The following is a 12,478-nucleotide window of genomic DNA, read 5'->3' on the forward strand; positions in this document are numbered from 1 at the left end:
GCCTAAACCCAGCAGAAGAAGAGAAATAATAAAGATCAGAGCAGAAATAAACAATATAGAATCTAAAAAAACTGTAGAGCAGATCAACGAAACCAAGAGTTGGTTTTTTGAAAAAATAAACAAAATTGACAAACCTCTAGCCAGGCTTCTCAAAAAGAAAAGGGAGATGACCCAAATAGATAAAATCATGAATGAAAATGGAATGATTACAACCAATCCCTCAGAGATACAAACAATTATCAGGGAATACTATGAAAAATTATATGCCAGCAAATTGGACAACCTGGAAGAAATGGACAAATTTCTAAACACCCACACTCTTCCAAAACTCAATCAGGAGGAAATAGAAAGCTTGAACAGACCCATAACCAGCGAAGAAATTGAATCGGTTATCAAAAATCTCCCAACAAATAAGAGTCCAGGACCAGATGGCTTCCCAGGGGAGTTCTACCAGACATTTAAAGCAGAGATAATACCTATCCTTCTCAAGCTATTCCAAGAAATAGAAAGGGAAGGAAAACTTCCAGACTCCTTCTATGAAGCCAGTATTACTTTGATTCCTAAACCAGACAGAGACCCAGTAAAAAAAGAGAACTACAGGCCAATATCCCTGATGAATATGGATGCAAAAATTCTTAATAAGATACTAGCAAATCGAATTCAACAGCATATAAAAAGAATGATTCACCATGATCAAGTGGGATTCATTCCTGGGATGCAGGGCTGGTTCAACATTCGCAAATCGATCAACGTGATACATCACATTAACAAAAAAAAAGAGAAGAACCATATGATCCTGTCAATCGATGCAGAAAAGGCCTTTGACAAAATCCAGCACCCTTTCTTAATAAAAACCCTTGAGAAAGTCGGGATAGAAGGAACATACTTAAAGATCATAAAGGCCATTTATGAAAAGCCCACAGCTAACATCATCCTCAATGGGGAAAAACTGAGAGCTTTTTCCCTGAGATCAGGAACACGACAGGGATGCCCATTGCCACCGCTGCTGTTTAATATAGTGCTGGAAGTTCTAGCATCGGCAATCAGACAACAAAAGGAAATCAAAGGCATCAAAATTGGCAAAGATGAAGTCAAGCTTTCCCTTTTTGCAGATGACATGATATTATACATGGAAAATCCGATAGACTCCACCAAAAGTCTGCTAGAACTGATACATGAATTCAGCAAAGTTGCAGGATACAAAATCAATGTGCAGAAATCAGTTGCATTCTTATACACTAACAATGAAGCAACAGAAAGACAAATGAAGAAACTGATCCCATTCACAATTGCACCAAGAAGCATAAAATACCTAGGAATAAATGTAACCAAAGATGTAAAAGATCTGTATGCTGAAAACTATAGAAAGCTTATGCAGGTAATTGAAGAAGATATAAAGAAATGGAAAGACATTCCCTGCTCATGGATTGGAAGAATAAATATTGTCAAAATGTCAATACTACCCAAAGCTATCTACACATTCAATGCAATCCCAATCAAAATTGCACCAGCATTCTTCTCGAAACTAGAACAAGCAATCCTAAAATTCATATGGAACCACAAAAGGCCCCGAATAGCCAAAGTAATTTTGAAGAAGAAGACCAAAGCAGGAGGCATCACAATCCCAGACTTTAGCCTCTACTACAAAGCTGTCATCATCAAGACAGCATGGTATTGGCACAAAAACAGACACATAGACCAATGGAATAGAATAGAAACCCCAGAACTAGACCCACAAACGTATGGCCAACTCATCTTTGACAAAGCAGGAAAGAACATCCAATGGAAAAAAGACAGTCTCTTTAACAAATGGTGCTGGGAGAACTGGACAGCAACATGCAGAAGGTTGAAACTAGACCACTTTCTCACACCATTCACAAAAATAAACTCAAAATGGATAAAGGACCTGAATGTGAGACAGGAAACCATCAAAACAGTAGAGGAGAAAGCAGGAAAAGACCTCTCTGACCTCAGCCGTAGCAATCTCTTACTCGGCACATCCCCAAAGGCAAGGGAATTAAAAGCAAAAGTGAATTACTGGGACCTTATGAAGATAAAAAGCTTCTGCACAGCAAAGGAAACAACCAACAAAACTAAAAGGCAACCAACGGAATGGGAAAAGATATTTGCAAATGACACATCGGACAAAGGGCTAGTATCCAAAATCTATAAAGAGCTCATCAAACTCCACACCCGAAAAACAAATAACCCAGTGAAGAAATGGGCAGAAAACATGAATAGACACTTCTCTAAAGAAGACATCCGGATGGCCAACAGGCACATGAAAAGATGTTCAACGTCGCTCCTTATCAGGGAAATACAAATCAAAACCACACTCAGATACCACCTCACGCCAGTCAGAGTGGCCACAATGAAGAAATCAGGAGACTATAGATGCTGGAGAGGATGTGGAGAAACAGGAACCCTCTTGCACTGTTGGTGGGAATGCAAATTGGTGCAGCCGCTCTGGAAAGCAGTGTGGAGGTTCCTCAGAAAATTAAAAATAGACCTACCCTATGACCCAGCAATAGCACTGCTAGGAATTTATCCAAGGGATACAGGAGTACTGATGCATAGGGACACCTGTACCCCAATGTTTATAGCGGCACTCTCAACAATAGCCAAATTATGGAAAGAGCCTAAATGTCCATCAACTGATGAATGGATAAAGAAATTGTGGTTTATATACACAATGGAATACTACGTGGCAATGAGAAAAAATGAAATATGGCCTTTTGTAGCAACATGGATGGAACTGGAGAGTGTGATGCTAAGTGAAATAAGCCATACAGAGAAAGACAGATACCATATGGTTTCACTCTTATGTGGATCCTGAGAAACATAACAGAAACCCATGGGGGAGGGGAAGGAAAAAAAAAAAAAAAAAAAAAAAAAAAAGAGGTTAGAGTGGGAGAGAGCCAAAGCATTAGAGACTGTTAAAAACTGAGAACAAACTGAGGGTTGATGGGGGGTGGGAGGGAGGGCAGGGTGGGAGGGAGGGCAGGGTGGGTGATGGGTATTGAGGAGGGCACTTTTTGGGATGAGCACTGGGTGTTGTATGGAAACCAATTTGACAGTAAATTTCATATATTAAAAAAAAAAAAAAAAAAAAAAAAAATAAAGGTTGTACAACGATAAAAAAAAAAACAAAAAAAAAAAAACTGAGAACAAACTGAGGGTTGATGGGGGGTGGGAGGGAGGGCAGGGTGGGAGGGAGGGCAGGGTGGGTGATGGGTATTGAGGAGGGCACCTTTTGGGATGAGCACTGGGTGTTGTATGGAAACCAATTTGACAGTAAATTTCATATATTAAAAAATAAAAAAAAAAAAAAAAAGAAAAAGGAAGATACAACAGACCACATATTGTATGATTCAATTTCTATAAAGTGTTCATAAAGGCAAGCTAATAGAGACATAAGGTACATTAGTGGTTGCCTGGAGCTGGAGGTGAGAAAAAAATATTAAATGTAAATAGACATGAAGGATCTTATTTGGGGATTAAAGTGTTCTAAAATTGGGTTATGATAATGACGACTGCAAAATTCTGTAAAGGTAATAAAAATTATTAAAACGTGCACTCAAAGTCAATGAATTTTACAGTATGTAAAGTATACTTCAAAAAAGCTGTGTTTAAAAATATTCTATGATCACGGATTTATGAGTAGACTCTGGTGTTTGCCAATTTTATTACTTTCCAAATATCTGCATTGCCAAAAATAATCCCAAACAATTTCAATTTATCTTTCTACCTCTCTCCCCTGCCCCTCCCCCATATACACACACACACACACACACACACGTACATGCACATACACACACACACACACACACACACACACAAAACACCCAATTACTCAATTCAGGACAAAAGAGATCAAACCTGAGTCCTATTCAGTTTTTTTTTTTTTTTTGAGCCCTTACAAATTACCTTTCATGTGTTTTCTCACTTTCATATTTTGTTTCATTTAATACTCATGATGTTCCTAGGTGATGAGTGTTCTTTATAATCTTTATTTTACAAAAGAAGAAACTGAAGCCCAAAAAGATTTAATGATTTTTCTATGGTTATACAGCAGTAAGTGCTGGCTGGAATTCCAGCCCCAGTCTGTCTGATTCTGAAGCATAAGCATTCCCCATTATGCCACAGCTACCTCCCTAAGACAGACCCCAGAAAAGAGAATCCTATTTATCCCACTGGATTTCTCATAGTTCCAAGTTTAGAAGGCTACATCAAAGAGTCTCCCTGGGAATTTCTATGTATAACAAAATAGTGTCAATGTATTATCAGCTCATGATGATCATTCCCATATTATCAGAAGAACCACATTGCTTATGCTGTCTTTTGGCCACAATGCTGTCAATGAGAGAGCATCCTGTAGATCTGAGTTCTTATTGCACCTCCATCATTCCCTAGGTGAAATACCCTTCCCCCTTTCCTTGGCCTCAGTTTTCCCCTTGGTGCACAAAGGAGATTAGACACAATGATCTCTAAGAGTCTTACAACACTGATAGATAATGAACATGAAAGATCTAGCTTTGCTGTAGACTCACTCTTGGTAGCAGGAGTTCTCAAAGGAGAGGCAGGAAAAGAATAACCAGAAATGGTGACTAGAAAACAACTGAGTGAATAACAAGAGGTGATTTTTTTTACAATTTATGAACTTTATTGATGCTTTTCATTCCGTTTTGGAATCAGCTTTTTTTTTAATCCCCTGACATTTTAACCAAATTTTGATTAAAACGTACCCCTAAAGATTATCCACAGATCTTCCAGCAGCTCCTAAGAAAGTAAACTTTCCTTAAGTAGGAACAACAAAGAGACATATATAATGGTGCATATATAACTTTTCTACTCATTCATGCGCTATCTATAAAACCATATCTCAGCGCACCTGGGTGGCTCAGACAGTTAAGTGTCCAACTCTTGCCTAGGCTCAGGTCATGATCTCACCTGTTGTGGGTTGAGCCCCACAGGGAGCTCCTTGCTGACAGTGTGGAGCCTGTTTGGGATACTCTCTCTCTCTCTCTGCCCCTCCCTTACTTATGTCCCCCCATCCTTTCTTTTTCTCTCTCAAAATAGGTAAAACTTTAAAAAGTATATATCTTAGAGTGCCTGGGTGGCTCAGTCAGTTGAGCATCTGACTTCAGCTCAGGTCATGAACTCGCGGTTGGTGAGTTTGAGCCCCACAACATGCTCTGTGCTGACAGTTCAGAGCCTGGAGTCTGCTTCAGATTCTGTGTCTCCCTCTCTCTCTCTCTGCCTCTCTCCCCCTCGCAAAATAAATAAACATTAAAAAAATAAAAATATAGATATACCTCACTTTTTAAGTGTTTAAGTTCCAGTTAATTAACATACAGGGTAATATTAGTTTCAAGTGTATAATGTAGTTATTCCACGCTTACAAACAAGACCCGGTGCTCATCACAAGTGCCCTCATTAATCACCTTCATCTATTTAACACATCCACCCCCACCTACTTCCCCTCTGGTAACCATCAGTTTGTTCTCTAATAATTAATTAAAATTAATTAATTATGTTGTAATTAATTAATTAATTACATAATTAATTAATTAATTAATTGCCTCTCTCTTTTCTTCCCCTATGAGCATTCTTTTCATTTCGTAAATTCCACAAATGAGTGAATTCATAGGGTCTTTCCCTTATTGATGTATTTCGCTTACCATAATACACAATACCTCCTTCCATGTCCTTGTAAATGGCAATATTTCATTCTTTTTTATGGCTGAGAAATATATATAATCATATCTTTTTTACACATTCATTACTTTATTGTTAAATTTATTTATTTATTTTTAAGACAAAATGTTATTATTATTATCTTTAATTTACATCCAAGTTAGTTAGAATATAGTGCAAAAATGATTTCAGGAGTAGATTCCTTACTGCCCCTTACCATTTAGCCCATCCCCCCTCCCAAAACCTCTCCAGTTACTCTCTGTTTTCCATATTTAAGTCTCTTATGTTTTGTCCTCCTCCCTGTTTTTATATTATTTTTACTTCCCTTCCTTATGTTCATCTGTTTTGTCTCTTAAAGTCCTCATACGAGTGAAGTCATATGACATTTGTCTTTCTCTGACTGATGAATTTCGCTTAGCATAATACCCTCCACGTAGTTGAAAATGGCAAGATTTCATTCCTTTTGATTGCCAAGTAATACCCCATTGTATATATATACCACATCTTTATCCATTCATCCATCGATGGACATTTGGGCTCTTTCCATACTTTGGCTATTGTTGATAGTGCTGCTATAAACATTCGGGTGAATGTGTGCCTTTGAAATAGCACACCTGTATCCCATGGATAAATACCTAGTAGTGCAATTGCTGGGTCATAGGGTAGTTTTATTTATAATTTTTTGAGGAACCTCCATACTCTTTTCCAGAGTGGCTGCACCAGCTTGCATTGCCACAAACAATGCAAAAGAGATCTTCTTTCCCCCATCCACGCCAACATCTGTTGTTGCCTGAGTTGTTAATGTTAGCCATTCTGACAGGTGTAACGTGGTATCTATCTCATGGTGGTTTTGATTTGTGATTCCCTGATGATGAGTGATGTTGAGCATTTTTTCATGTGTTGGTTGGACATCTGGATATCTTCTCTGGAGAAGTGTCTATTCATGTCTTTTGCCCATTTCTTCACTGAATTCTTTGTTTTTTGGGTGTTGAGTTTGAGAAGTTCTTTGTAGATTTTGGATATTAACCCTTTATCTGACATGTCGTTTGTAAATATCTTCTCCCATTCAGTCAGTTGCCTTTTAGTTTTGCTGATTGTTTCCTTTGCTGTGCAGAAGCTTTTCATTTTGATTAGGTCCCAATAGTTCACTTTGCTTTTGTTTCACTTGCCTCTGGATACATGTTGAGTAAGAAGTTGCTGCAGCCAAGGTCAAAGAGGTTTTTGCCTGCTTTCTCCTCGAGGATTTTGAAGGCTTCCTGTCTTACATTGAGGTCTTTCATCCAGTTTGAGTTTATTTTCGTGTATGGTGTAAGAAAGTGGTCCAGGTTCATTCTTCTGCATGTCGCTGTCCCGTTTTCTCAGCACCACTTGCTGAAGAGACTGTCTTTACTCCATTGGATATTCTTTCCTGCTTTGTCAAAGATTAGTTGGCCCTATGTTGGTGGGTCCATTTCCTGGTTCTCTATTCTGTTCCATTGATCTGAGTGTCTGTTCTTGTGCCAGTACCATACTGTCTTGATGATTCCAGCTTTGTAGTATAGCTTGAAGTCTGGGATTGTGATGCCTCCTGCTTTGGTTTTCTTTTTCAAGATTGCTTTGGCTATTCGGGGTCTTTTCTGGTTCCATACAGATTTTAGGATTGTTTGTTCTAGCTCTGTGAAAAATGTTGATGTTATTTTGATACAGATTGCATTGAATATGTAGATTGCTTTGGGTAGTATCAGCATTTTAACAATATTTGTTCTTCCTATCCAGGAGCATGGAATCTTTTTCCTTTTTTTGTGTGTGTCTTCTTCCATTTCTTTCATAAGCTTTCTATGGTTTTCAAGTGTATACTTTTTTCACCTCTTTGGTTAGATTTATTCCTAGGTATTTTATGGTTTTATTGCAATTGTAAATGTGATCGATTCCTTGATTTCTCTTTCTGTTGCTTCATTGTTTATTGATTAATTTATATGGTGGGTGATTCCACTTTGGGGGCAAAATTGTTTATAATTTTTATATCTTCTTGATGGATAGACCCCTCAATTATGATACAATGCCTTTCTTCATCTCTTGTTACAATCTTTGCTTCAAATTTTTAAAAGTTTATTTAGTTTTATTTATTTATTTTGAGAGAGACAGAGACAGCACAAGTGGGGGAACAGCAGAGAGAGAGGGAGACAGAGAATCCCAAGAAGCCTCTGCATTGTCAGCGCAGACCCCAATGCAGGGCTTGATTCCATGAACCGTGAGATCATGACCTGACCCAAAACCAACAGGCGGGCGCTTAAGTGATGGAGCCACCCAGGATCCCTCAGTCTTTGTTTTAAAATCTAGTATGTCTGTTATAAGTATGGCTACTCTGACTTTCTTTTGACAACCATTAGCATGACAGATGATTCTCCATCTCTTTCAATCTGCAGGCGTCTTTAGGTCTAAAATCAGTCTCTTATAGGCAGCATATAGATGGATCTTTTTTTTTTAAATTAATTCTGATAACCTATGTCTTTTGATTTGAGCATTTAGTTCATTTATATTCAGAGTGATTATTGAAAGATATTAATTTTGTGTCATTGTGTTGCCTGTAGCATTGGTGTTCCTGGTGATGTTCTGTGGTCCTTTCTAGTCTTTGTTGCTTTGGTCTATTTTTCTCCCTTCAAAGAGTCCCTCTTAAAATTTTTTGCAGGGCTTGTTTAGTGATCACGAACTCTTTTACATTTTGTTTGCATTGGAAACCCTTTATTTCTCCTTCTATTCTGAATGATAGTTTGCTGGATAAAAAATTACTGACTGCATATTTTTCGCATCCAGCGCGTTAAATATATCCTGCCACTCCTTTCTGGCCCACCATGTTTCTGTAGACAGATCTGCTGTGAATCTGATATGTTTTCCTTCGTAGGTTAAGGATTTTTTTTTCCCTTACTGCTTTCAGGATTCTTTCTTTGTGCGTTTTGTGAATTTGACTATGATATGTCTTGGCAATGGTCAGCTTTTGATGTATTTAATGAGAGTTCTCTTTGCTTCTTGGATGTTGATGTCTGTGTCCTTCCCTAGATTAGGAAATTTTTCAGCTATAATTTGCTGACATAAACCTTCTGCCTCTTTTTCTCTCTTTATCTTCTGGGACTCCTATGGTATGAATGTTATTCCATGTTAATAAGTCACTGAGTTCCCTATGTCTACCTTCATAATCCATTACCTTTCTTTCTCTGTCCATTTCAGCTTAATTATTTTCCATAATTTTATCTTTTATATCACTGATTTGCTCCTCTGCTTCACCTATCCTCACTTTTATGGCTTTCATTTGGGTTTACATCTTCATTGTAGCTTTTTAAATTTCTGCTTTATTACATTTTAGTTTTCTTATCTCTGCAGAAAGGCATTCTCTATTGTCTTTCATACTTTTTTCAAGCCCAGCTAGTATAGTATCCTTATAATTATTATTTTAAATTCTAGTTCAGACAGCTTACTTATATCTATATTGATTAAATTCCTGGTCATGAGGTATAGATCCTGTTTTTTCTTTTGGGTTGAATTTTTCCATCTTGTCATTTTGTCCATAAAAGAAAATTGAACCAAAACAAATAAAAAATACAAAACAAAAAACAAAAAAAACAAAACAAAACAAAACAAAACAAAAAAGAGATCTTGGGTGTGTTTTAAGCTGCTTGTTAAAATAACTAGATCTAATAATAGAAAAAAATAAAATAAAATAAATACACAAAAATTATATATACAGGACACCTATGTCCTATATATAGGACACCTCAATCAGACGATTGAGTGTCTGGTTCTTGATTTGGTTAGGGTCAGGATCTCACTGTGAGTTTGAGCCCCATGTCGGGCTCCATGCTAACAGCATGGAGCCTGCTTAGGATTCTTTCTCTCCTTCTGTCTCTCTCTGTTCCTCTCCCACTCATGCTGTCTCTGTCTCCGTCTCTCAAAATAAATAAACTTAAAATTTAAATATAAATATAAATAATAATAATAATAATAATGAATAATAGGAATTGAAAAAATAAGCAAATAAATGCAAAATAATAATAAAAAATAAAGAGTAAAACTAAAAGGAAAATTGATCCCATTTCCCGAAGAACTGAAATTTGCAGCACCCTACAATCAGTAGAATAGCTGCAAGGGAGTTGTTTGTGTTGGTCTTCTGGGGCAGGGTCCTGTTGCACTGATTCTCAAGTGGACTTGCTGTAGTGTAAATGCACCTCTGAGGTAGAGGGGCTGGGCTTGGTGTACATAGATTTGGGCTCCACTAGGTGGTGCTGTTTTGCTCTCTTAAGGCCTTTAGCACTGATGCAAGGGATGCATATGTTAGCACCCCATTATCTAGCCCCAGAGCTGAAAGTTTGTGCCCTTCAGTTTTCAGAGAACCCTCACAGAGGAGCAAATAGTCACCCCTCTTCTGTCCCCAGTTTTCATCTAACCTTGCATTTGCCCTGCTTGTGTCCAAACATTTGTATATCAGGCGTGAGACTGAGTTTTGAAACTCCAAATTTTAGAAACTCCTGCAGTTCAGACCTGCACTGTTCCGCTGGAGGAGGGTCTCACCACGCTTTTGTCATTTGTTGGTCATGCAAGGAAAGTGGTTGCATGACTCCAGCAGTTCAAAGTTTATGGCAAAATAGAGAACTAAGCCAGCCCCCCAGCTCGTTTCCTGCAGCTAGAGTCCCTGTTTCTATGTCTGGTAGGAGTGCAGCACTTTGGCACCACTCTGGTTTCTTCTTGCAACCCAGGGGATTCTCCATCTTTGCTGTCACTCCTGGGACGCCACCCTGCTTTTCCACCTGAAAATCTTTAAGCCAGGCATGTCTTCCACAGTAGTGGACTTGTAAAAGTTCAGATTTTGTGCTCCGCTGTTTATAATATTTTACAGTAGCTTCCCATAAGAAGGTTCCATCCCTGCCATCATATTCACTTATATTTCCCCCAAGTCAACTCTCTGCACCTCCTAACTTCCAAAACATTGTTGCTTTTCTACTTGTGGACTTGCAGGGTTTCTTTGTTCCTTTATACCTCCAACTGATTTCTTGGGTGTTCAAAATGATGTGATTACTATCTAGCTGTGTTCCAGGGATGAGACAAGCTTAGGGTTCCCCTTCACTTCTACCGTCTTAACTCCTCCTGTGAGGTTAATTTTCTAGTCAATACCTACTTCATATTCCCATCTTCTTTACAGGGAGCAATGTGAAGTCTTGAGTTGACACCATTTGCATTACATTCCACTCTGTGGAACTGTGTCTCTTTCACTTGTTTGGCAGAACCACCAGCAGTGAACTAATCAGTGAGTCAACTACTTCTAATCTTCCATTTCATCTTTAAACATTATAACTAGAATACAGCCTTGGGCCTCAGATCTAACCACCTTTTCATCTGTTAGATATCATGTAGTCTATTCCTTCATTTTAAAAAAGAACATTTACTAATTATATAAGGAAAATAATCACAATACAGAATACTTGGAGACTGCAGAGAAGACAAAATACCCTAATACAAAATACAAAACAAAACAAAACAAAACAAAACAAAACACTGGAACATAGGTCACTGTTGATCATTCTATTTCATTTCAGCATTTTCTCAGCTTGTACATACTTTAAAAAAAATAGGGATGCCTGGGTGGCTCAGTTGGTTAAGCATCCAACTTTGGCACAGGTCATGATCCTGTGGTTCCTGGGTTGGAGCCCCACATTAAGCTCTGTCCTGACAGCTCAGAACCTGGAGCTTACTACGGATTCTGTGTCTTCCTCTCTCTCTCTCTTCACCTCCCCTGCTCATGCTCTGTCTCTCTCTCAAAAATAAACATTAAAAATATATTTAAAAATTGTATGCAAAGAGTTCAGCTAATTATATTATTCTGGATCTTTCACTTTTCCTTCTTTCCATATTGCTTTTTAATACTCCAAACCATCACTTCATTGAAAAACATTGTGACTTTTGAATGTTTAAAAAGAAGGAAAATAACATATTTCACCATACCACCCTAACACGATAACATTATGCTTCTCTTTCTTCCTTTAAAGTAACACCTTATTTAAAGGCAGAACGATTTAATCATAATTGTAACCATACCTTCAGCCCAGTATGAGGGGCTATTGACACTTATTTCATAAATATTTTCCAAGGTTCTAAGAAGTATTCATAATTAATCTACTCTTTAAATATTATACAAGTAATTTAACCACATTTTACAGCATTTTTGAAATTGAGAACATGGATAAAATCTCTTTAATTCAACTCTCAAAACAAAAACACTTTTAGCAATTTGAAATACATCATTCCAGTATTTTTTCTGTGCTTGTTTTTATACACTTGTAATTATATTGTTGATCCAGCTTTGCATTCTGCTTTTTGCTTAATATCACAACTCAAACACATCCACATTCTACATAGATTTTATTCTTCTACTTTCTTAAAAAAGCAATATGACCATATAGCAGGGAATTTAGAAAACAGGAGGAAAAACAAGAACAGATCTTTTCAAATATTCTTACCCCACTTGGCCACCATTGGCCATTCAATTTCTCTTTAGATTTTATTTAAAATGTTATGTATATTTAAATATGTTTATATATTTTTTAAAAATTTTTATTGAAGTATAACTAACATACAGTGCTATATTAGTTGCAGGTGTACAGAATGACGATTTAACAATTCTTTATTTTCAGTTAATAGTTTTTAATTATTTTATTTTATTTTATTTTATTTTAATTCCGTTGTAGTGAACATACAATGTTATATTACTTTCAGGTGTACAATATAGTGATTCAAAAATTCCATATATTGCTCA

This window comes from Panthera onca, chromosome X, assembly GCF_046562875.1.
Source record: "Panthera onca isolate mPanOnc1 chromosome X, mPanOnc1 haplotype 2, whole genome shotgun sequence".
NCBI classification, from domain to species: domain Eukaryota; kingdom Metazoa; phylum Chordata; class Mammalia; order Carnivora; family Felidae; genus Panthera; species Panthera onca.